The 26,235-nt window shown below is 52.6% G+C and overlaps 2 long non-coding RNA genes across 2 annotated transcripts; one reads left to right on the top strand and one right to left on the bottom strand.

The window, feature by feature from the left end:
* Window positions 1-50: 50 nt before the first annotated feature.
* Window positions 51-5,438, bottom strand: LOC309645911. The gene is made up of 3 exons (XR_014255104.1): window positions 5,309-5,438; window positions 2,047-2,210; window positions 51-120 (listed from the first exon to the last, which is right to left on the bottom strand). It is a non-coding gene; the product is annotated as an uncharacterized lncRNA (long non-coding RNA).
* On the top strand, window positions 2,044-5,722 carry LOC309645918. The gene is made up of 2 exons (XR_014255123.1): window positions 2,044-2,180; window positions 4,926-5,722. It is a non-coding gene; the product is annotated as an uncharacterized lncRNA (long non-coding RNA).
* Window positions 5,723-26,235: the final 20,513 nt, after the last annotated feature.

Raw genomic sequence — 26,235 nt, 5'->3', positions numbered from 1 at the left:
TATACATGTACATATTATATACATGTATATATTATACCTTTATACATGCCTTGCATAAAATATACATATATATATGCTTGCATGGACTATCTCTAGAAGATGCACAGGTAGTGGTTTCCTCTAGAGAGGGGGAAGGGATAGAGGGATGAAAGCCACTAATGTTTCATGTGTGATTATATTAATATGCAGATGTGTTACCTATTTTGAAAAATAACATATTTTTAAAGCCTTTACACTTGGGTAGATCAGCCATGTCTTCCTCTTGAATGTGTTCAATCCTTCAAGTCGGAAACCAAACTCCAGGACTTCGCTGGTGGTCCAGTGGTTAAGACCCCGTGCTCCCAGTGCAGGGGACCCAGGTTCGATCCCTGCTCAGGGAACTAGATCCTGCGTGCTGCAACTAAGAGCCCGCACATGGCAACGAAGATCCCGTGTACCGCAACTAAGACCCAGCGCAGCCAAATAAAAAAATAAATATTTTTTTAAAATTGTCAGACTTAAAAAAAAAAAAAAAGGAAAGAAACCAAACTCCAAGGGGACCCCAAAAGTGATGCTTGGAAATGGGGAGCCTCAGGGAGTCTGTGCAGACCCACTGGAGGGCCCAGTGCACCACGGCAGCTCCAGGGTGGAGCCAGCCTGGAACTCAGTGAATGTGCTTTTGTCAAACCGGACAGGCAGAGAGAGGTTGGGCGTGTGGGAAAGGGGCGGTGGGCTGTCCTGAGCCGAGAGCCAGTAACCTCCAGGAGAAGAATTGAGAAGGAAATTGGGGCCTTCCTCATGAAAGGAGGCAGGGCCGGGACAAGACTCAAGGAGGTGGAGGTGCTGCTGAGAGGGGCCTGGCTCAGCCCAGGGTGAGGTGGGGTGCGGAGAGCCCCTTCCCAGCCGAGGACCTGGGCCCAGCAGCCTCTGAGAAACGCTGAGGCCCACCAGGCTGGAAGCAGCGCTCCGCCTCCCCCACCAGCCACATTTCCGTCCAGCCGTTGGCCTGTGTCCATTGGCCTCCACACAGGCTGGGCTGAGTCAAGGAATTCCAAGGAACAGGCAGCTCCTGCACCAGGCTCACCATGCCGCCCTCCCACCAGATGTGTGGTCAAGTTGAACTCAGAGGTCTGCACTCTGTAACCTCACCCGCTTCTCTGCGCCCAGGTTTCCCCTCTATGTCTCAGCTAAGTGTTCCTTTTGGAAATTTTCAGCCCTTTTATGGCATAGTTAAGGGGAAAGGAATTTTTCCAGAACTCAGTCAAAGATGTTGGCTTAGCTGGGCTGGGAGGGGAGGGCGACTTCGGGAAGAAGAACTAGGGGTCGGCTGGGGCTGGGGTGGCGGTGAGGGGACAATGTGAGGCCCTGGGGAGTGGGACTGGGCCCCTCCGGGCCTGGGCCACCCTTCCCAGTGGCCACTGGTCCTGAGCCTCGACTGCCTACAAAGACTACAGCTTTCTAGCCTCTGGTCATCCTGTACATCTCATCACCCCTCAAGTCTCCTCGCCCACCCAGCACTGTTGACGTACAACATACGTGCTCAAACGTCCCCCGTCTGCCGTGGGGCCCCGGGGTCCCCCTCCTTCTCCCCGCAGCTTATCTTACCCTCTGTCCAGCTACACCGGAGAGAAAAATTATGGGGACAAAGAACTCTCAGGGATCCACCCCAGCTGAAGTTGTTGAGAGCAACTCAGGAGACCAAGCAAATTCCACAGAGGCCACCGCTCCGCCTGGACTCCGGGGGCTTCCTGCCACTGGGGGGTCTTCCGAGCCTGGTCCAGTCTCCCTGCTCAGACCCCTCAGCCCAGACCTCTGCCCGGCATCTGCTTTCCCCACGCTGCCTTCTTCCTCCCATTGCTTGTTGATTTCCTGCCAAACCATTTCCCTCCTGGCTCCAAACTTCTGTCGGGAAAGAAATGAAATCAGCACTTGGAGCGCTGGAAGGGGAAAAACAGCTGCTTTTAACACAGTGAGCTCGGGGGGAGGGGCAGCCGAGCAGCTGGATCTTGGTGGAAAAGGAAGAGTCTGGTGGGAGCACAAAGCTCATGGCAGGAGGGGCAAACTCACATGCCCAGTGGGCCCAGCAGACACCATGACGGGGGCTTCTGAATGGCATCTTGGGCTGTAGTCTTCAGACGCAGACACATCTTGTGTCCACATTAACCATCCTTGGGCCGTGTATTTTCCTCCACTTTAGAGATGTGAGTACAATGTCTTTCCTCTTCACTCTCCTATTAAGAAAAATTATAGTGCATGTGTTTGGGACACAATAGAGAGCAGTGGGGACTGTGGCATCAGGGCCACCAGGTAAAACTGCTCAGGATGGGCAGACTCTGTGCCATCCACCAATTGTGGCACGTGGCGTGTGGGCCTCCGTTAACAAATCTGACCTAGAGATCTGGATTTTTGTGTAAAAATCGCCTGAGATTTAAATGTTGGCAACTAATCTGGGAGCTTTAAGGCACTGGCAGGTCAGCTCAGTGTGGGCTCAACAAAATGCATCTGAGAGCTGGGCCTATGGGTCAGAGCTTGAGACCCTGGTTTATGGTGAGAGCTGCTGTGTGGACCCAGCTGACTGGGCCACCTCGGCCTGGAGTGGGCAATGCCAGGGCTCCACCCATCCCCTCAGGTCTCCTTTTAGCACTGTGTGTCCCTGACCCCTGCCAGCTCAAAAGTGCTTTTGCTTTTCCAAGAGTGCACCTGGGGCTCATCTTTGGAGGGCCACCCTCAGGCTACTGGAGCTTCCTTGCTTGGAGACAGTGAGCCTGAAGCACCTAGAACTTTACCTTCTGCTGCCACACTCGCCCCACACCTGTCATTCTTGGTGAAGGACTAATGGGAACAGGAGTATGGAAGTCCGGCCCCCTTGCTTTGAATCAAGATCACCCTGAGTAGCCCTCACACTCCAGAGCTCCCAAGGGCCAGGCTGACACCACCCTCCCTGTGGGACTTTGCCTGAGATCACCCCTGGCTTGGCCTTCCCCCTATCCTGACCTGCTTCCTTCACTCCCTTTGAAGTTCCTCCTGGGAGAATTTCCTTAATAAATCACAGGCACACGAGTCCTTGTCCCAGGATCTGTTCTGGAGGACCCTCCCGTAGACGCGGCCAAGCCAACAGACAACTCCTCCCACAGTGGAAAGAATAACTTTTCCAGGAGCTGATACAACAGTTTGAGAGCCTCAGAGCTGTAAACCTTGTCTGACAATCAACTTAGCAGGCTTGGGGCTCCTACAAACCCTCTGCCCTCCCATCACACCCCACCCCTTCCTTTGCATGTCACCCTCCTTTCAGCCTTGTGGTTGCTCCCAAACATCCCCTTCCCACCCCCCCGCCCCCCAACCACATGGCAGCCACGCAGATTGTGTGTCTGACCCCACCCTGGGGTAAAAGCCAATTTCAGTAAGTCCCAGCCCCGCTGTGTAGCGGCTGGTACAAATAACCCTCACTGAAGTCATTTAGCAAAAGAATTCCCAGGGAATGCGGTGGGGAGCAGTGCAGAGGTGATCCAGTTATCTTGAAGATGGAAATTCGGGGATGCAGAGGCAATCTAGAGGGTGCAGGCTCGGAAAAGGAGGGAAGCCAGCCGAGAATGCAGTTGACCTACAAAAGAGGGCAGATCAGAGAACTGAAGAGAAACGGAAGCCAGAGCCCAAACCTGGTTTCTGTTGGTTGCAACCAAAAGCACCTGGAAGTGAAGAAGCCAGTAAAGGGAGTTTTACAGAGCCAGCTGCTGCTGTGGGCAGCTGGGCCACCCAGGAAGGAGGTGCCCAACAGCAGAGGGGCACGTGTCTCAGAGTTATCCCAACTGAGGGAAAAGGAGCTGGGGTATTTACGCATCCGCTCCCGCCAGCCAGAGAAGCACTGCTCCGGTTCACTGGGTCTCAAAATAGAATTCTCTGGGAGTTTTTTCTAAATCATGATGTGTGGGTCCACCTCCAGAGATCCTGAGTTAACGAGCCTGGGTGCTGGGTCTGGTGAAAGCCCCCCTAGGGAATTCGTGTGCACAGAACTGTTTGGGAAGCCCGGGTCTAGCTGATTTCTCAGATCCCTGTGAGCCTGCAAGTTTGGGGCCTCCCTGAACGACTTCAGCTGAGGATGGAAACCCTGAGAAAGCCGCCAGTGCAGCTGGAGATAAATCACTCATTGGCTGGGGCTGCAGCTGGTGGAGGCTTGAGAAATAAGGGTTTTGGCCTCAGCTCCACTGTTCGTGCTCCCGTGACCATAAAGGAGCCCGACCCTCAGCCGTTCTTTATAGAAGGAAAAAAAAAAAGTCAAGCATATTTTCCGAGGTTTAATTTCCTCCCAGTGTCCTGAAGAAACCCTCCTAAAGCTTAGGCTGCCTCAACCCGAGTCTCTAATAACATCAAAGACTTTGAAATTGAGACCCAGTGTGACTTTGCTAAAGTAAATAAAAACCAGGGGAGGAGGGAAACTAGAAAGCGCCTGGGTCTAGGAGAAGCCGAACCTCCACTGAGAAGGTGAGAAAAGAGGCTGTTTGGGGTGGGGGAAGGGGGCAGAATTCTGAGGGTTAAAATTCAGGAAAAGGGAAATACACTAGGGTTGCCAGATTCAGCAAATAAAAACCTAGTTCAATCAAAAACTAGATGCCTAGTTCAATTTGAATTTCAGGTGAACAATGAATAATTTTTTAGTGTATAAGTGTGTCCCATGCAATATTGGGGGCATACTTATATTAAATATTGCATGGGGTAAATCTGTACTAAAAATATTATGCATTGCCCATCTGAAATTCAGACTTAACTGGGCATCCTGGATTTTATCTGGCAACCCTAAAACATACAGGCAATTAGATTGGTCTCAGCTGGTTAGGACACCCTTAATTAGGCGTGTGAGTTAAACTGGGGGTCTCTGTGCTTACCTACGTGTCTCTGGTCTCACCTGGGCGGCTGTGGCCCAGGAGGTGCCTCTGGCCTTCTATTTGCAGGTGGAGTGGAAATGCCAGAAGATGTGGAAGTAGATGAAAGCGGAGGAGAGAAGGCAGGAGGGGGTCCAGCTGGGAGGGTGAGGGGCCCAGCATCCCCCTGCCAGCCCTCCTCACCCCCACCCCACCCCACCCAGCCCTCGATGCTCAGGCCGGAGAAGAGCTCCATCCCCAGGCTAGGGCAGAGTTTGCCTCTCCCTCTGTAAGCCGAGGATGCAGAGGGGAGGTCCGCAGACACCCGGGAGCTGCTGCGCCCCAGCCCCGCAGCGATGGGAAGGGGGGACTGAAGGCTTATCCACCCACCCCCACCCTCAGGGCCACCCCTGCCCCGTCTCCCCGCCCCCCTGCGCCCTACATTTTCCTCCCAGCGCTGCCTCTCTCCCCACCTCGCGTCCCTCCAAATAAGGAAGCCGGAGCCGGAGGAGCGTTCGGATGGGGATGCGGGGGGTCTGGTCCCCTCCCCGAGGCGGGATCCCGCTGCCCGCGCGGCCGGGAGGGAGGGGCGCAGCTAGAAGCGGCCTCGCGGGCCAAGGTCAGGGTCGGAGGCCCGCGGCGGGCCCGGCGCTAGAGCCCAGCCCAGGTGAGAAGGGCCCGCGGGCCGCCCAGAACCTGGCCAGCCCCGCGCTGGCGACGGCGGGACGCGAAGGATGACGTGGCGGCGCGAGGAAGCGCCACATCCTCGGGCCCAGACTTCCCGCTGCCAGGATCCGACCCAAAGAAAATAACGCAGACCGAGGATAGATGTCCGGAAGCAGTCCCCGCGGCAAAGGGGAAACGGTTTAATACATCTGGGTACATCAGCACAATGGAATGTGATTTTATATCTTCTGGCGTTCGTTAGCTGCCCACTTGGTGTCAGGCACCCTGCCAGCTCGTGGGTACACGAAGGTGGGGATAAGCCTGGCTCTTTCCCCTGGGGGGGTGGGTGTCACAAGCAAAACCATGGCTGTTAAGAGCACAGACTCCAGAACCAGGTAGCTAGGTGGGCTTGAACAGGGGTCTGTCTCCCCATCTGTGAGATGCGGACCTGAGAGGGAAGGGGGGGGAGGGTTCAGTGAGGTTCTGCCGGCAAGGCGCTTGGCACGGTGCCTGGCACTACATAAGGTGCCCAACAGTTACCAACTGTCATTATTGCTGTTACTATTACTGTAGGCGTGTGATCAGTGTCATAACAGAAGCACGGACAAACTAGGATGCAGGCACAGAGAGCGATGGGCTAAGTACCATGGTAAAGGGCACAGAAGCTACTAGGAGGACACAGAAGAGAGTGTGCTAAGCACAGAACAGGAGAATGTACAAGCCCTGAGCATAGAGAATGGTGTCTTTCATTCTGCCCCTGGATGTCACCAAGGCCCCCGCAGGTGATGGCTCAGCTGGATCTTGAAGGGTGTGAAGTTCGCTGGATGGACAAGAAATGGAAAGGCACTGCAGGTAGGAGCAAACATGCGAGCCAGGGAGGAGGAGAGAAGGGGCAGGGTGAATTCCAAGAACGGCTGCTAAGTGTCTCCAGGAGAAGCAGATTAGTGTCCAGGGTTGCAGCTCTTCCCTTATTTGCATCTGCCCTCAGCTGCACGTGTGCCAAGCCGGTTCTCCCTCTGTGACCGTCTAGGCCTTGGCTCTGTGCTCAAGACCCCACCAGGCACAGCCTCCATCATGGTGAGGTCCCCATCCTTTTAGTGACCACCCCAAACCACTCAAGATACTTTGAGGCCAACATCAAAAGGAAAGGTTCCGGGTCTTTATCTTTTTCTTCCCACAACGATTCTCGGCCCCTAGGCAAATCTGCCCACCCTTTCCCAGCAACCTTTGAGCTCTTCATACCAAGAGATGTGGAGGAGGAGCAGGGGTGAGCTATTTTTATGTCCATTGACCCAAATCCAAGTGAAAAGAGCCCAAGCTCTTGAAAGAAGGGACTGTGGTGGTGATACTGATCATAATACCTAACAAACATGGTAGCTTCCTCTCCATCGAGCACTGTGCCGACACCTTCTGTATGAATTACTAGTCTTATCCCCTGGCTTCAGATATGCAACTGAGTTGAAGAGATCTGCTCAAGGCCACCCAGCTAGTAATGGTGAATCTGAGATTCAAACCCAGGGCTGCCTTACTCCAGAGTCCATCCCCTTACCACTGGACCATCTATTGAAAAAGCTAAACATGCCTAGTTAGGGCTTTGATCAAGAGCACGGAAAAGGCAGGGCTCCTGACCTCTTCAAGTGGAGAATGGGTTAGCTGGTAAAGTTGTCACCAGCCAACAGGGGCACAGCCACAGACCTGAGTGCCACATGATGAGCGTCCTCTATGCTCCAGACACTGCCCTGCATGTCGTGTCTCTATCTGTTGGGTCCCAGCACAAAAACCATAAAAACCACACAAGGTCTTTCAACCAAGAGAATTTAATATAGGAGGTTTGTTTTGCAGCTTGGACTTTCTGAGGAGCCAAACGGGATGGCAGGGTGACCAGAGAGTTTAGTAACAGCGGAAAGTCACTGCTGCCACCACTAGGGCCAGGACAGGAAGGGAGAAGCTGGGGTTACCAGAGCCCACAGTTCAGGCCACCTGGCAGGAGCTGGAACCACAGCAGAGATGTAGCCACTGCCACGTAAGCCACCAGAAGCACGGGGTGGGGTGGGAAGGAGATTTCTAACCCTAGCAACTTACCTTCCAAGGTAGTTATTTTTACCCTGTTTTAGAGATGAGGAAACTGAGACTTAAGTGACTGACCCAACCAAGACAGAGGTCAGTGAAGCCCTGATCTAAACCCAGGTCAGGGTGTCTGTCTTCATGCTCTGGCCAAACCAGTCACCTCAGGAACTGTGTGAGCCATGAAGACCTCAACAACAACGAAAGAAGACAATCTAGGAGGCTTCAGTTTCCAAACAGTTGACTAGTATGGGGTCAGGGATCGAGGGGTGACAACGGTGCCCACGTTTTTCTCCTCTTCTGTCCCCCTAGGTCCCAGCTCTAGCCCAGAGAGGAAAGTCACATGAAGCCACAGCCAGGATTCTGGGTGTTGGGACTACAGGGCCATTTTTACCTTTGTGCTCTTCTGTACTTCCCAAATTTTCCCGGAGGAACATGCACACCCTCATTAATGGGAAGGACAAATCATCTCCAGGCATCACTAAAAAAGGTAGAAGGCTCCAGACGAAGCCTTTAGCAGAAAAACAGCTGGGGCCAAAGATGGTGACAGGAGGGAAGACTGGCCAACACAGATGGCTCGTCACTGGCCTCCTCCCCTGGGAGGGGACACAACCAGGAGGTGAAAGCATGCCATGGCACCGGTTGCTCTTCACACATACACACACCCACCCCTCATATGCACAAACACACACACGACACATACAAATGTACACACACAAACACACGTGTGGTTTTTTTTTTTTTCATTTATTTTTGGCTGCGTTGGGTCTTCGTTGCTGTGCACGGGCTTTCTCTAGTTGTGGCGAGCGGGGGCTACTCTTCGTTGCGGTGCGTGGGCTTCTCATTGCGGTAGTTCCTCTTGTTGAGGAGCTCTAGGCACGCAGGCTTCGGTAGTTGTGGCTCGCGGGCTCAACAGTTGTGGCCTGTGGACTCTAGAGCGCAGGCTCAGTAGCTGTAGCACATGGGCTTCGTTGCTCTGCGGCATGTGGGATCTTCCCGGACCCGGGCTTGACCCCGTGTCCCCTGCATTGGCAGGCGGATTCTTAACCACTGCGCCACCAGGAAAGTCCATGTGTGCTCTTATAAGCAGGCCCAACCACAACACATATGCACACATATCTGCTTACATGTACACATGAAAGACATATAAACACACATTCCCATACACATATCCACACATGCGTATATACTAGCACAGAAGTGTACATTTACACATGCCAAACAGAAGTCTCTTGTACACATGCACACATCACACCCATGTACGCGGGCACACACACACAAACATCACACACACACAGGCTCATTCTGCTTCACTTTTAAAATGGGACTTGGCAAAATTTTCCTGTCATAGCATCTCCCAAGGTAGTATCTGGCCTCCTCAGAGCAGCTCCCAGTGACACCTCCCAAGAGCAGGGAGGCCTTCGCCTTTCAGCCCCAGAGCACGAGCCACAGGTGCCATCTCAGGTGTGAGCTCCAGAGAGCAACTCCCCCGTGACAGCGGCTGGAGGCCCAGCGCGTCCCCTTGAGCACCCAGAAGCCCAGCAGGACCCAGAAGGGCGGCCCATGAGCTCCCTGGGGACCCACACCCCGATGAGCCACCCACCACTCTCAGGAGTGGGTGCAGCTGGCAGAGTCCACATGTGCCCAGAGGAAGCCACAAGGTCAGACCTGCCTGGGCTCACAGAAAGGCCCGTGGAGTCTTCCGCGAGTGGTGCTGGGAAAGCTGGACAGCCGCGTGCAAGTCAATGAAGTTAGAACACACCCTTACACCATGCACAAAAAGAAACTCAAAATGGCCTAAAGACTTAAATATAAGACAAGACACCATATAACGCCTAGAAGAGAACACAGGTAAAACATTCTCTGACATAAATCATACCGATGTTTTCTTAGGTCAGTCTTCCCAAGGCAACAGAAATAAAAGCAAAAATAAACAAATGGGACGTAATCAAACTTATAAGCTTTTGCGAAGGAAACCATAAACAAAACAAAAAGACAACCTATGGACTGGGAGAAATTATTTGCAAATGATGCGACTGACAAGGGCTTAATTTCCAAAATATACAAACAGCTCATACAACTCAACAACAACAAAAAACAAACAACCCATTCAAAAAATGGGCAGAAGACCTAAATAGACGTTTCTCCAAAGAAGACATACAGATGGCCAACAGGCACATGAAAAAATGCTCAACATCACTAATTAGTAGAGAAATGCAAATCAAAACTGCAATGAGATATCACCTTACGGTCAAAATAGCCATGATTAAAATGTGTACAAATAACAAATGCTATATACTTAAAATCCAAAATGCTGAGTCACAGGCTATCTTAGAAAATGGTACTAGATGGCTCTCCAGATGACCAGCCTATACTCCCACCTGCAATCCATGCTAGTGTCAGTATTCCCACTTCTCCTCAATAAAAAATATTTTTTCAGCTTATTAAGGTTTACCATTCTAAGACATATAGTGATTTCTCATTTTTGTTTTAATTTGTATTTTTATGGTTATTAAAATTTTAAGTACTCCTTCATATTCTCATAAGCCTTTTGAGATATCTTCCTCAGTAAATATCTTGATCATAAAAAAAATAAAATAACAAATGCTGGAGAGGGTGTGGAGAAAAGGGAATCCTCCTTCACTCTTGGCAGGAATGTAAATTAGTGCAGAGAACAGTATGAAGAACAGTATGGAGAACAGTATGAAGATTCCTCAAAAGCCTAAAAATAGAGTTGCCATATGATCCAGCAATCCCACTCCTGGGCATATATCCAGAGAAAACTCTAATTTGAAAAGACACATGCACCCCTATGTTCATAGCAGCACTATTTACAATAGCCAAGACAAGGAAACAATCTAAACGACCATCGACAGATGAATGGATAAATAAGATGTGGTACATATATACAATGGAATATTACTCAGCCATAAAAAAAGAATGAAATAATGCCATTTGCAGCTACATGGATGGACCTAGAGATTCTCATACTAAATGAAGTAAGTCAGAAAGAGAAAGACAAATGCCATATGATATCACTTATATGTGGAATCTAAAATATGACACAAATGAACTTATCTAAGAAACAGAAACAGACTCACAGACAATAGAGAACAGACTGGTGGTTGCCGGGGGTGGGGGAGGGATGGAGTGGGAGTTTCGGGTCAGTAGATGCAAACTATTATATACAGAATAGAAAAACAACAATGTCCTACTGTACAGCACAGGGAGCTATATTCAATATCCTGTAATAAAACATAATGGAAAAGAATATGAAAAAGAAAGGCCCTTGCCGTCAGAAGGCTTGGCCTGTCTGTAGGCCTCTGTTTCCTTATCTGTAACGAAGGGGCCTCTCAGCTCTAGACCCAGCTCGGCACGTCCCTCGCCTGCTGCATCAGGGCCTTATAGCTCGCGCTGCAGATTTAGCTCCTGACCTTATGAGCAGCTGGAGAGAAATTTAATTCAGAGGCTGAAGTGCACCCACCACAGTCACTGCCACTATAAATATACATGTGGCTCACTCACCAGAGAGCCCAGGTGGCCCAGGGGAGGCTGGGGGACGGACCCTCCACGCCAAGCGGTGCATTCACCCACTCCTGGCCCCTTCAGGTTAACCGCAGCCCTGTGGCTTGCCAGAAACATCTGCCGGCATGTATCCTGGATGACAGTGGAGCAGCAAAGGGCCTGGGACAGGAGGGGCCCGCTGGGAGCCGAGGGCCTCCAAGAGGTCTAGAACAGGAAGGGGGTGGCAGGCACTGTACCTGCAGGTGTGGGGACAGGGGCTTATGGGCAAGCCTGTGCCTTTTGAGCACCAAGGCAGGGGACCTGCTCAGGGCGGGCAAAGATTCCCCTCTGCAGCGAGGTAACCTTCCAAAGAGGGTGCCCCGCAGAGACTGAATTTAGAGCTTTTGCTTCTTTAGAGAAAGACCTTGCCCATTACATTGTAAGATGGGTGAAGACTGGACATTAGCTTGAAATGACCTGAACTTGGCATCCCTTGGAAGAGGGGATGAGCCCCCGACGGTCCAAGGAGTAGGGAGTGGGCCCAGAGGGAAAGGGTAACTCAGGGTGCCCAGAGCAGTGCTGTCCTTTGACCCTGGTGAGAGCCCCAACCCTGGCTCTTCTGGGCCACGTTCCTCCCTACAGGGTGAGGAGTTGGTGAGGCCAAGGGGACATGCCCAGCTAGACGATCCCACACACCCCCTTCTTCTAGGGTAGCATCCCCAGACTCCAGGGGTGGCCCGGGGCCGCTGTCTGCAAGATGTCTACCCGGGTAGCTGCAGCGGCCAGGGTCCCAACCGGAAAACAGAGCCCAGGCCAAGTGATTAATCGTGAATTAATGTAAGGAAGTAGCTGAAACCCTAATAGGGGCAGTGAAGCAACCTACATTAGAAGCTGCAAGAAATCGCTGCTTCCCTAGGGCTGGAGGGACAGAAGAAGAGAGGGTGCTCTCAGGAGCTGGAACCACGGAGCAACACAGCCCGCTCTGGAGACACCACTCAGGGCAGGGGGACGGGAAGGAGCCCCACCCGCTTCTCCCCTCCCCCACGGCGCCAGCCTCCCTCCCCGCTTCCCATTGGCTGCACCTACAGGAAGCCGGCGTGCAAGGGACCCTGGGAAATGTGGTCCATGGGGTCGAGACCCGCAGCGCCGCGGAGCAGGGGAGGGTGAGGGGGGACCGGATGGCTGTAGCTGATACCTCAGCTGTACGGTGGGGCGGAGAAGGGCCGCTGTGCCTGCCTGAAGGCAGGAGGTGGCCTCTGCTGACACCTTCGGGGTTCCTCTGATCCACCCAGCGGTGGAGGGTGAGTCTTGGGGGAGAAGCCGCTGTCACCCTGCACCATCCGGAGGGAGAGTGGGAGAATGACCTTGTGAGCACTGTAGGTCCCTTGACCCGAGGTCTGGGGAGCCAGCGCGCTGGATCCCAACCCTTGACCTTCCTGTACGGTGGCTCCTGAGCGGCCCTGCCGGCCAGAGCTGGGCACCTGACTCCACCTTAGCAGAGCGCCGGCAGCATTGGGGGCGGGGGGTGGGGGGTGGGATAAGAGCAGCAGTTGCTGTTGGTGAAGCAATTAGGAGTCTAGGCGCTAAGCTTCATGCTCTAGGTGGGCTGTATCATTTCATTCTTTTAACAACCTCTAATACACACCAAGTGTGTCCCCATAAAACCCAGGAAAAAAATTATTATAATCAAAAAAAATTAAAAAGTGAGTCCCACGTGTACACAAATAAATGAGCAAAGTCAAAGTCCTGAAACTGAAAAAGGGGAACCTCCCAGAAGGTCTGAGCACATGTGGTGTGACTGCTTGAGGCCAAACTAGACCTTGGGGTCAACATAGTTTTCTATTAAGTAGATAGAAAAATGTTCACTTCTGCATATGTTCTATGTAACAAAGCCTGCATCAGCACCACCTCTGTTTTCATTCAGTATTTATCGTGATTCAACATTGTAAATGTTTCACATGACATCATACTTTAGAGGAAGAAATGAAGGATCAGAAAGGTGGAATAACCTGCCCAGGGTCACACAGCTTATCAATGAGAGACTCCGTGATGGAGTAGCTGCTAGTTAACCCCCCACTACTGACATTTCCCCACGTGTCAAGTCAGGTTCAAGGCTCCTGGCACTGAGCCGAGGTGGGCAGGGAAGGGGTGTACGTTCTGACAGCATCCCAAGGCCAAATACAAACTGGGGGAGACACCAGAGTGTGATGCCACCACCGCCTCCACGTCATCACAGTGAGTACATTGTGTGCAAACAGAACGTGGTCAGTACGCTCTCCCGGTGGTAGAATGAACAGTCAGCTCTCGGAAGCCTCTCTGGCCCTCCCTGGCTTTTCCCTTTAAGCCAGTAAGAAGGGGCTGTGGAGCATTCCAGTCTCCCTTACCCTAGGCAGGCCCAGAGGCGTTGGGTGACTTGCCCAAGGTCACACAGCTGGCTGGAGGAGAACCATGGACCACACATGCAGCTGCAAACCCGTTTCATGGCCTGCTTCCTCTCTCCTTCTCTGGAATGTCCCTTTGCTGCTAGAGTTTCAGTGGTTCAAACCTAGAGGGCAGAATGGGTTGGGTTGGTTTTTTCACAAACTCCTTCACAGGTTACAGACAAGATTTTACTCTTGAACAGAAAGTAGGAATTTATTAAGTATGGTTTAAGGCACAGCTCTCTCCGTCCTCCCCACTCCAAACACATTAGGATCTTTTTTCCCCACCCACCCCACCCCCAAAATTATTCTACAGGGCAGAAAAGAGGAATTTGTGAGTTTTCCCATTCCTAGTGGGACGTTTCCCAAAAAAAAGACAATTAAATCTTCACTGCTCAATAGGAAGAGGGCAGCTCCCAGCCCAGTGGCTGCCTGAGACAAAGGCAAACGAGAAGAAAGCTCAGCTCAGGTCCAAGGCCACAGAATCCAGGCCTCTCGTCCAATCGTTCCATCTGGGACCCAGGGGTCCACATCTTCCAGGTCCCTCTAGGAGGATTAATAGTCTGCCAGAACTCATGAGCTGTGGGGTCAGCAGTGCTGATACCTGAGTTCATGGCTAATGAGCTGCAGGGAGCAGGAGGCCATTTCTACCTCACTCAGAGATGGACAGTCCAGTTGGAAGCTAAGCTACTTCTGAAGGATGGTAAGATATCAAGGATGGTATTACATCAGTGAGCTTTTGCTGCATAACAAACCACCCCAAAACTCGGTGGTTTAAAACAACAACCATTTATTTAGCTCATGATTCTACAGGTTAGCAATTTGGGGTGGGCTCAACTGGGTGATTCTTTTGGCCCCAGCTGGGCTCACTCCTACATCTTTGGCCAGTGGCAGGGTTTGCCGGGCCTGGCTGATCTAGGAGGGCTCGGCCAAGGTGGCGTGCCCCGGCTCTGTGTGGCCTCATCCTCAGCAGGGAAGCCTGGGCTTTATACCTGGTAGCTGGCAGGATCCCAAGACAAGAGCAGAAGTACTCAAGGTCATAAAGTCACTTTGACCATATTTCCAATGGCTAAGTCAAGTCACAAGGCCAGGCCTGAATTGAGGATTGAGAAACTGGCTCTAGCTGTTCACGGGAGAAGCTGCAAAGTCACATCACAAAGGGGCATGGATACAGGGAGGAGAGAAGGACTGTCACCATCTTCCCAGATGCCCTTTCTAAATTCTTCTAGGAACAAAGTAGGGGCTCCAGACGAAAACAAAAATGTGGAATCGAATAGTCCATCCAAGCAAGGGTTCTGTGGCACCAGCCTGACGTGCACCTGCGAAGTGCAAACCTTAAGCCTTAGCAGTGGTGAGCTAGAGCCCATGAATGCTGGTGCACGACAGCCAACTCTTAAATACTCCGGAATTTTGTGAGCCCCTTGTTAAACCACCATTGCTTGAAATTGGCCACGGTGGGAGTATTTACACCCTGGGAATTGGCAAGCACTACAAATCAGAGAGCTGGCTTAGCAGGGCACCACTGCCCTTAGGCCAAAACAAACACTTTCTCTTCCAATCTAATGAGTAAGATGGACAGATACACAGTGAAAGAGTATAACACACTAATCAGAACATGATGAGTGCAGTACGGGAAAGAAATGGAGAGACCAGAGAGTCAGAGAGAAAGGAACTCATAGTTCCCGAGAGGTGGGGATTAGCTAAGTCATCGTGGAGGAGGTGGCCTTTTAGCTGGGCCTGGAAGGATAAATAAGCAGAGGCGAGGCGGCAGCACAGGCAAAGGCGGAGAGCGGGGCTGAGATCACACCGTAGTGTTTAGTCTGAGTTTGGCTTCCAGCGAGGTCAGAAGTTTAATTATCCCCATCTCCATCTTGGGAAGTAAGTGGTCCAGGCAGGCACATGGCCCTGCCCCCTACCTGCCCTTCCCCCACCCTGTTCTAGAATCTCAGAGAACAGCTGCAAGACCTTCTCCCTCTCCCTCCCCTTCTCGGCAGCAGCAGCAGGTGGTCTATCCACCACCCCGGATTTGACACCTGGCTGTGTGCACTCAGACAAGTTGCTTCATCTTTCTGAGTCCTGGTTTCCATGTCAGTAAAACAGAGCGAAAGTAATTGCAGTGTCACCAGGATTCGGGGGTGGTGCCTGTGTAGCACGGTGGCTGACCCTGAGGTGTGGACACTCGGGGTGGGGAGTGTGTGTGTGTGTGTGTGTGTGTGTGTGTGTGTGTGTGTGTCTCACTCGGGGTGGGGTGTGTGTGTGTGTCTCACTGGGGGTGGGGAGTGTGTGTGTGTGTGTGTGTGTGTGTGTGTGTGAGAGAGAGAGACAGACAGACAGACAGACAGACAGATTAGTTTTTTCCTTCTTTCTAGGCCCTGGCCAACCCCCTCTTGGCCTCCTCCATCTGCTCTGGGAGGTGAGGCCGCTCTCCTCCCCAGGCTTGGGTGGGTGGGGAGAAGGCCTGGGTGGCCTGGCCGTGTGTTGGTTGGTTCTAGGTGGGCAGCTGCGCTGAACCTTGGCCACTTCAATCCAGCTTCGCTGATGTAGCCACTTCAGACAAAGGGTCCGTGGCGACGCCTGGCCCCAGCCCCCAGCCTGTCCATCTTTGCCCGCAGCCCAGGCCCCCCATGAGGGGACTGTGCCAGCCACACCTGCCCGGAGAGACCTCTTCAGGAAACAGCACCAACCCCTCCAGGGACAAGGGGCGGGGTATCTGGTTGGGACAGGGCCCAGGAACAAGCCGGCCGCACATGAGGGCGCCAGGTCAGCCAGGTCAGTGATCCAAGCAAATATTTGGCATATCAGTGCTCAAGGCTGACCTTGACAGTCCATCACTGCGTCCTCGGAAGTGGTATCAGGCTGCTCTCCCCCACGCCTCCCCTCATTACAGGGATAGGTATTTCTAGCTGGGGGCAGGGGCCCACCCGTCTTCCCAGCCCCCCGCCTACAGCTTCTGCCTTGCCCACCTCATCCCGGGTGGTCCCTGGACAAATCAGTTTCTCCCCCAGAGTGAGCCGCTGGGGGAGCCAAGCATCTGTCCCTCCAGCAGAAAGGCCGGCTGGCTCGCCCTCCCCCAGACCACTCCAGCACACACCCCGGACCCCTCCAGCTGGTGAGGATGTCCCTCTCCAAACCCCTGAGGGAGACAGCCTCGGAGGGAGGCGAAGGAGCTGCACCCACGCCCCCTGCGTCCCCAGCGTCCCCTGCGGCTGGAGAGGGCGTCCTGCGCTTTCTCAGAAAGCTGCTGAGCGTGGCCCCAGCCAAGAGCCAAGAGCGCAGCACTGCCTCTCTGGGTGCTTTGTTCCACTTCCTGGAGGCTAAAAATACCCTGGCGCTGCCAAGGCAGCCCTTGAGAGCCCAGGGGAGCCGGCAGTGGGAGCGGTGATCCGACACCTGGCACAATTAAAAGGAGAAACGCAGTCACTCCTTCAGCTCAGAATAAGCCAGCCTCCTGGGCACCCCGCCACCTGCCCACTTGGTCTGCAAGCGAAGCCTCCCTGCACCCCTGCTGTGCCCCTGCTTCCTTTCTCCTTCCCCAGGCTGGACCACTTCCATCCCCGTCTGGCCGGAGCCTGGGGTTGCCTACACGACTGTGCTCTGACACGTGTCAGAACAGCAGCTCTCCTGCAGAACGCCCCGGAAGCCTCACATTCCTCTAGCAAAACCGCAGTTAGCACCCAGGCTTCAAATGGAAACTCCCTTAGTGGGTGACAACCCAGTGGCTTAAATTCAAGACAAGCTGCCTCAGTCCATCTGCATCTTCTCAGGACCTCAAGCCTCTGTGAGCATCTGATGAGAGCGCTGGCTCCAGGGCAATATCCTCCAAGCAATTCGAGGGAATGTACGGATGGCCTGAACCCCATCCAGGACTCCCCACAAGCACCCCCAAGTGAGGAGCCCTCCATGTTCTGGAAGCCGGGCCCTGAGCTACACCCTGAGATGGAAGATGGCGGAGTGGCACGCAGACGAACACCAGCCAATGGCGCGAGTGCGGGGCGGTGGGGTGAGGACCAAGGGCTATGGGACTGCGGAGGGGAGGAGGCGCCGGGACAAACGTGTGTGGAGGGGGAGAGGGTGCGTTAGAATGGGGTTTTGAAGGACAGACAGGATTTAACCAGAGAGAAAATGCAGGCTCAGAGAACTTGTGTTCACAGCAGGGCGTGAAAAAGCAGCCTTGTTTGGGAGCAGGGGTGGCCAAAAGACTTGTACAGGGTATGAAGGGCGAGTGTGCTGGTTTTCCATTGCTGTGTAACAAGCAACACACGCTAATTATCTCACAGTTTCCGTGAGTCAGGAGCGAGCACAGCTCTGCTGGGTTCTCCTCTCACGAACTGGGTTCTCAGCTGGGGCTGTGACACCCCCCCCCCCACCCCACGCCTGAGGCTTCAAGGCAGGAAATCTGCCTCCCAGGTCATCCAGGGGATTGGCAGAATTCCCTGCCTTGCAACTCCTACTGCCTGTGGGCTGGAGGCTGCCATGGGCTCCTAGAGGCCTCCGCAGTTCCCAGAGGCTGCCCCCGGCCCCCTCCCCGTGGCCTTCTCACTCCATAAATTGGCCAAGACAGAATCCTGTATAAGGTAACCTGATCAGGGGCAACATCCCTCTGCCTTTGCCATATTCTGTTGTCAAGCAGCCAGTCACAGTTCGTCCACACTGGGGGAGGGGATCATACGGGGCCGGGGTTGGGGGTGCCGGCGATTAAATATAGGGAGTGGAAATCATGGGGCCATCGTAGAATTCTGCTGACCACAGTAAGACTTAGCTGGAAAACAGGGTTACAGCCCAGTTGAGAAGGCCCTTGATTCTGTGGGAGACAGAACGCCACTGAAAGGGGATGGGAGGGAAGAATGAGAGCAGAGGCACAGGTCATTGCCCTTTGGGAAGGTGGTTGCCATGGTTCCAGGGGAGAGGATGAAGGGCTGTGGCCATGGGGATGGAGAAGAAAGACCCGATAGCCACCTGGCTGTCTAGTCAAGTGTCACCTGATCAGTAAGGCTCTCCCTGTCCACCTGACATAAAATGACCACCTGTTTCTTCTCCCAACTCCGCACCCAGCCTTATTGTCTCACAGCCCTGACCACCATTGGTCATGCTCTGTGTTTGCCTGTTTATCGGCAAACATAATTGTCTTTCTCTCCCTCACAGAATGTAAGGACTTTGTTTGGCTTACTGCTGTATCTCCAGCCACTAAAACAGTGCCTGAAAAAACAAACAAACAAACAAACAGTGCCTGGAGTATAGTACATGCTCAATAAATATTTGCTAACTACAAGAATGAATGGATGAATGAATGGGTTTAAGAAATTCTGGCAATAGACTTGCTTGAACTCCATACAATTAAAATGTAGCAGCAGAAGACGGCTGCGTTGCTGATATGCTGAGGTTGGTCTTGATAGATTTCGTGGTGGTGCTCAGCATCTCCTTGGGAAGGGGTAGGTCAAGATGGGAAGTAGTCACTGAGGTTAGCTTTGGTCGAGTGGATCTGAGATGGTTAGGATCAGCCAGGTCGGGATATCTAGTGGGCAGTTGGAATTGTGAGATTCAGAGCTCCTGAGATGAATAGAGAACAAGGGAGTAGACTCTGCAGTCAGTGCTAATAGAGGGCAGACGAAGTCATGAGGGTAAATGACAGACGAGAACCAAGGATGCGCCTGGAAAGAAGGAGCCCCTCTGAGAGGTAGGAGAAGAGAGGGGAGGGGGTGCCAGAGAAAGAGTTCTGGAAGGAAGGAAGGCCAAGCAAACAAGACAAGGACCGAAAGGCTGTGGCGATGAGGGGGCCGCCGGTGACCACGTGAGCGCAATCGCAGAGTCGTTGCGGATTCCAAGTCAGCGAGAGGCTGCATGTGGGTACCAACCACCCTTCAAGGAGGAACCTGGGGCGATGCTGAGAACGGACATGATGGCGAGGAAGGGAGGAGGGGGAAAAAGAGGGCGGGCCCCAGAGTGGGCGGAGGAGATTCTGGGATGGCCTAAAAGCACAGACCCAGCAAACTCACCGGAACATTCCCAGCCCTGCCTGTCCCAACCCTCCCCTCGGCAGAACGTGGGCAGGCACAGGAGGAGCTGAGGAAAGAAGGGACTTGGGTGCGGAACACATGCAGGTCCTTGGCCTTGAACTAGCTGTTGAGAGAAGCTTAAAATGGAAACCTCGCGGGAGCTCAGGAGCTGAGGACGCCCGGTTACACGTGGAGCGTCCTGCTCTCACCCTTTCCTCCGGGGCCGGAACCCGTTACAGCCCTGTGGTGGATGGCATTTTCTAAAAACCGCCACACAGTATCTCCCATCCCATGTGCTCTTCCACGATGGGACCTTGACACACTGCCATCAAGAGGTGAAGCCTGTGTCCCTCCACCCTGAACCTGGTGGCCTTTGTGACTCAACTAGTAGAGTCTGGCATCAACCACGGCAGGTGACCTCATCCTCGTGGTTGGACCTCACGGTTGGACAGGGCCATGCAGCTTCCGAAGGTTTCTGTCTCTGGAGACATGTGTCTTTGAAGCCCTGGATCACCATATAATAAGTCTGATTAACCTAAAACCACCACAAAGAGAGACCCTCGGCCCAGCCTCAGCTGAGCTCCCAGCCAACACATCCATGCCGCGCCTCTCGCCAAGGCTCTTGACTGTGGTCTGCCTTGTTCCTGGGGTGGATCACAAGGTCCTGCCCGTTCCCCTTCCCCACCGAGCATTCCCTGGGAAGGCTGGCGTTATTCCCCCATCCGGGGCCCAGAGTAAGTGATAAGCAAGCAGGCCCTCGGCGGGGTACCCACCCTGAGCAGGTCCCAGTGGTCGTGGGCACAGGTCACCTGCCAGCTCCCAGACCCCCACCTACTCCACTCCAGGAAACATGGAAAATCCAGAGACCATCCCGGGCCCAGCTGCACTCCAGGAAGAGACTGGGCAGGCTGCCCAGAATTACACAAAATGGACTTTGGGCTGAGCGCCCAAGCTGGACTGATGCCCCCACCTGCTTAGAAAGGGCACTCTTTTCCGAACCAAGGCCACACCTTGTCACGAAAGCCAAATGTTGGCAGAGCAGGACAGATGGGTGGGAGGGGCCCCTGGGGTAGACGAGGCACCTCCCCAGTGCCTCCCCAGCCTGTCAGTCGGGGGAGGGGAAGGTGGCCCTCACGTGCAGGTAGTAAGTCATCCTCATTATTGAGGGCAGCCCAGCTGCTCCTGAGAACGGGCTGCTAAGGCTTCTGGGACTCATCCCCCAAATCCCAGCCTTTAGCAGTGAGATAAATAGAGTTTAGGGAGCCTCACGAGATGGTCCTCTTTAGAGCAAAACTGATAAGTGAAAATCAGGAAAAAATGGTTTCATATCCTGCACTTGTGATGGGATACATGTAACCTGCCATTTAAGATACGATTTGATTTATTATTTAAGTTGCTTTATTCTCAGTTATCCATTCTTTTGATAAATATCCAGGGAGCATCTAGTATGCGCCCAGCACCAAAAGACATGCTTTCATGAATACGTATCAATATATGTGAGAATATGCAAAGGCTATTTCCAGAACAGCGGTCCTCAACCAGGGTCCCTGGGGACATTTGTTAATGTCTGGAGATATTTTTGGCATCTAGTGGGTAGAGGCCAGGGTTGCTGCTACGTATCCTACAGTGCACAGGACTGTACCTACAACATAGAATGATTTGGTCTGAAATGCCACTAGGGCTGAGATTGAGAAACTCTGGCCTGGAAGGATGAACATAACACAAGAAACAGGTGAGCAATTGTTACCTGTGGGGAAGGGGAACTGGGAGACCAGGATACACGGGTGTGTGAGATGATTATTCTTCATCATGTGCTGTTTTGAACCATTTTGTAGGATTTCTTACCACGCACATGTATTACTTATTTTCTAAAAGGAATAACTATGACTTGTCGTAGCCATAGTTATTTGGTGGTCTTCTCCTGGCTGTTGGGGGAAAGGAATTTGAAAAGGAGGGAAAACCAAGGTGTTCACAGCCCATGGTGCCTGCAGCCCATGGGCCATCCAGCCTCCTCTGGTCCAGGACTCCTCAGCCTCGCCCCACTGACACTATGGACCAGATCGTTCTTTCCTGTGGGAGGCCATCCTGTGCACTGTAGGATGTGTAGCAACATCCCTGGCTTCTGCCCACCTGATGCCAGGAGCGTCCTCCCTTTCGTTGTGACAACCAAAGATATTCCCAAATGTCCCGGGGGAGGGTGGCAAGGGGCAAAATCACCTCTGATTGGGAACCACTGTGCCAAACCTCCTCTGCAAATCCAAAGACAAAGAATTTCCCATTCACTGACCTCACAAGTCTACGGTGGTCCAGCTGGACCCTCAGGTGGACACATAACCGTGCAAACTGGCACAAGGACGTGGAGGGAGCAGAGGCGCATGGAGCAAAGAGTGGGGTCCCAGCTGCCCGCGGGAACTGATGCTCACAGAGAGTAAGAGGGGTCTCGGGGCTCCTCTGAACCATCCACCCATTTCACTGAGGAGGAAACAGAGCAGAGAGGTGATGTGGCCAAAGTCACAGAGTGTATGATGACCAGTGACACTGGCACCACTCTATTCCCTGTAGCATACCAACACGTCCCTCAGAAGCTTTCCTTGTCCCTCATCCACTCCCCGTTCCATGGGCACCCCAGAGTCTCCCGGGATCCCCTCTTGAAAGTGGACCACCTACGATGGTGCTTGGCTAGTGCGTGTGTTTTCTGCATTCACCCTGTCTTTCTAGACAAGCAATCGCTCTGCTGTTCCCGGCACAGCATGGGCTCCAGTGTGAACCGGCTTGTTTGTGGACACAGAGTTGTCTCCTAGGGACTCCTTCTGCAGCCACAGGCAGCTGGGACCTGGGGAAAGCTGGTTTACAAAACTCTCTGACTTTTCATTGATAGAGAGCAGCAGGGAGGAATGGCATGAGAATCAAACCCCACCTTGTTTCAGCTCCCTGGGGAAGGCAAGTCAGAGTGAGCCTGGCCTTGGCAATGAAGTCAGCCTAGCCAGCTGGTCCCTTCTCTCCTTCCGGTGTGAAAACCAGATTGCTTTTTTCATGGTGAAGAACCCAGGCTTTGAAGCTGGACTGCCTGGGTTGGTAACTCCACTCTGCTACTTCCTGGCTGTGTGGTCTCAGGCAAGTTACTCAACCTCTCTGAGCCTGAGTTCTGCATCAATAAATAGCAATAACAGTGTTGGCTTCATAGTATCATTAGAGTCAGCTGAGATAAAACACGTGACATTCTTAGCATGGTGACCAGCACATTGTAACTACGAGTGAAATGATTCCTGCTGCTATTACTGTATGATTCATTATAAATATAAGTATGAATATAATGTTTATAAATATAATTATATAAATTTCATATATATTATAATAAATATAATAATACCATGGCTCACGGGCCCAATACAGGTTTTCACAAATAAATTCCATTTGGGGACAGACGGGCTGGAAAACTAATGAGAAATTTCTGGTCATTTGTATGACATCCCTCCCCCCACCCCATATTGGAAAATAAAAGGATCTTTTAAAAACAAATTTTAATAGTGGTCTAGCTCATCTGAACAGGACACAATTGCCCTGTTCTTGGTTTTGGCTGTTTTCCAGCCACGGTGTTCTTCTCATTGATCAGAGAGAAATCCCCAAGGTTTGGCAAAGGAAGCTTTTAATTGCTCTGGATGGACCGATTTTTGGCTTAGCTGCTCAAGCATATAATTGAGGGAGAGACAGAGAGAAAGAGAGAGAATGAATCACTTTGAGATTACTTTGAGATAAATATATAGTCAGACCTCCCCCTTCCTGATCAGACCTAAAACAGACACCTCTCCTGTCTCCCCCAGCTCTGGGAAAGGAGGGCACAAAGCAGGAACTGCATTTTCTTGATCTTTATCAAAATAATGATGTGTGAATAATAACAACTGCTCTCCTTCATCATATGTGCTTGCTGTATGTTGGATTTCCCCAGAAACAGACCCTGAGACAAGTATCTAGTCAACCTACTTTATTTGGAGGGAATCCTGGAGGCACCAGGAAGGGATAGGGAAAGTGAGTCAGAGATTGGAAGTCAGCCAATAAAGGGTGTGTTATCAAGCACGTTATCACTGGGGCGCCCGGCACTTACTCTCCCCGGGAACCGTGGGACAAGGGAGCTGGCGAATGTATACCCCAGCCCATCAGTCACGGCGTGAGGGCTGCTCCTGGGGGGGGTCAATTCCCCGGCACCTGCAGCCTCCCCCAGTGCAGGCAGCCAGAGGAAGCCCTGGGCAAAGGGTCACAAGAGACAGAGTGGGGCTTTCTGGAAAGGGAATGTGTGGGGTGAAGGGGCACCAATAGCACCCAAATAACAAACTCCAAAATATGATGAGTCCCTATTTCCCCACTCAAAAGATCCAAAGGATGTGTGACATAATTGAATGTATAATCTTTCTTTTTAAATAGCTGGACTATTTAATCATCTATTTATAACAAGTAACTTACTTGCCATCCATGCCCACGATCACAGGTTACATGTAACGATGTTACTTTAGAAGATTCCTCTCACCCTCAGTCCGTGACTCAGTTTCTTGCCACCCCTTCCAACGCATCTGTGGGCTCAGGGTCTCTGCCATCATCAAAGGCACCTTTTGAGTCATCTGAGTTTGCTAAGCACATCTTCTTCCCTCCCCTCTTGGTTCTCAGCGATGCAGCATTTTTGGAATCTGTAGGACGCTTTCACTGGCGTTTTTATCCCAAGCCTCCAGCACCTATTTACATAACATTAGGGCAGCTGGTGGTCCCACTCATCCAGAGGTGTCTGTGCCTCATCCTCATCCTGTAACCACTGACTATGGGTTCTTAAGTGTCCTCAAAAGATCTGTTCACACTCACACTGCAAACTATGACGCCACAGCATTGGTTCCAAATCTGGATTAAACTTCCTAGCCTCCTTTTAAGCAGTTCCTCAGATGACCTCCGTAAATGGCCATAAATGTATCAGGCAATGTATCTCACCCAAACAGCACATGGTGGTTCAAAAAATAATAACTGAGAGCCCTCCACTACACGAAAGAATGTGTGCAGCCTTCCTTGAAAATAAACAGCCTCTTGTTCCGAGAGTCATTTGGGGAGAGGGGAAATTCACAGTGTATCCAAATAGAGTAGAGTTTTGGTGGTTCAAAATATAATAACTGAGAGCCCTCCACTACACGAAAGAATGTGTGCAGTCTTCCTTGAAAATAAATAGCCTCTTGTTCCGAGAGTCATTTGGGGAGAGGGGAAATTCACAGTGTATCCAAACAGAGTAGAGTTTTGGTGGTTCTAGGCATAAACTCATCTAACCCTCGCAACCACGCCCCATGAGGTTGGTTCTGGGATCGTCCCCATTTTACAGATGGAGTAACTAAGGCTCAGAGATGGGAGGGAGTTGCCCGAGGTCACATAGGAAGTGGCAGAGGGGCGATTTGAACCAGGGTCTGACTGAAGACAGGAGCGGGGGAGGGCTGCCAGGGGGCTGGGTCCCTCTGGAGTTGGGAGGGGGCCTGGATGGAGAGGAGAAAGCTGCCTTGACACTAATGGACCCAGACACTTTCCCTCGCCCATCAGGGGCACCTCCACTGAACCCCAAGGGCTCCTTGTCTCCCAGGACCCCCCTGAGCCCGCTGGAGACTACCCAGGTCCAGGCCTGGAGCCGACTGCCATGTGTGGGCACCGTCGTCTCCCCAAGCAGGGGGGTCGAGGAAGCCCAGTAGCCGCACGTGCACCCCTGAGTCCCAGGTGTGTTTCTTCCTTTCTAGAAATCAGGATGAAAAAAGAGAAGAGGAAGAAACGGGAGCGGGAGAATGGAGCCCCAGCGAAGAGAAGACAGGGACCTGCTTTCCCCCAAAGGGGGACACGGTGCAGCCACAGCCGCCGGTTCCTGGACAAAGCTGGGGCCTCCCGGGGATGCTGGCGATCCCGCCGGAAGGCCACCCTCGGCCTTGCTCTCACATCTCCTCACAGCCGCGATGTGCAGAGGGTTCTCAAGGGCAGGGTTCAGGTTCGCAAACGGATCCTCAGAAAATCGTGCCTCCCGGCTGCCCGCAACAGCCACGTCAGCAAAACACACCGCGGAAGAGAAGTCTGCGGCCATGGGGCCAAAGGCGACTCAGGATGCTCTGTTTTAAATTAGCCAACGGCTGTCCCCTCCCACCGGTGACAATGACCAGATTTGGGGGGGGGAGCAGGTGTGCCCCAGTTCATGAACATTTAACAGACAATCCCCAAAGCTTGAGGCTGAGATCATCCACGGCCACACAGAACCTCTGTCTCAGGCAGCCCAGTGACCTCAGGAGGGACCAGAGGGGCCTATGCTCCTCTGGTGGCTTCTGTGACCTGTCTAGCTGGGACGCGCTCTAATTCCATAGTCTCCCAGCCACTCCACTGGACCCCTGAGTGGTCCCCCAACTGTTTAAAAAAGGAACGTGTGTACTTTGTGGTGAGAGCACTTACAGACCTCACAATTTAGTCTCAAGAAGAGACTGGAAGACAGCTGTCATTTTTGGCAGCCCTTTTCTTATGGGGGGGGAGGTGCGCCCATTGTGTGGACCTTGGTGAACGGGAGGCCCCGCCTCCTAGTCCAGAGGCTGGGGAAGGACATCGGCCTTGGCCCAGACGACGGGACACCCCTGCCCAGGACTCCAAATGTGGAGCAAGAGGTGAAAACATGCAGGAACCAGTTAGTGTTCATTTTGTGGCAGCAGCAGCAGCTGGTGGCCCAGGCAGAAGCCAGAGGCTATCAGCAGTGACATCCAGCAG

Source organism: Balaenoptera physalus (genome assembly GCF_965194825.1).
Source record: "Balaenoptera physalus genome assembly, chromosome: 16".
Classification (NCBI taxonomy): domain Eukaryota; kingdom Metazoa; phylum Chordata; class Mammalia; order Artiodactyla; family Balaenopteridae; genus Balaenoptera; species Balaenoptera physalus.
Note: the sequence above shows the minus strand (reverse complement) of the source record. Positions and strands in the feature narration are given on the sequence as shown.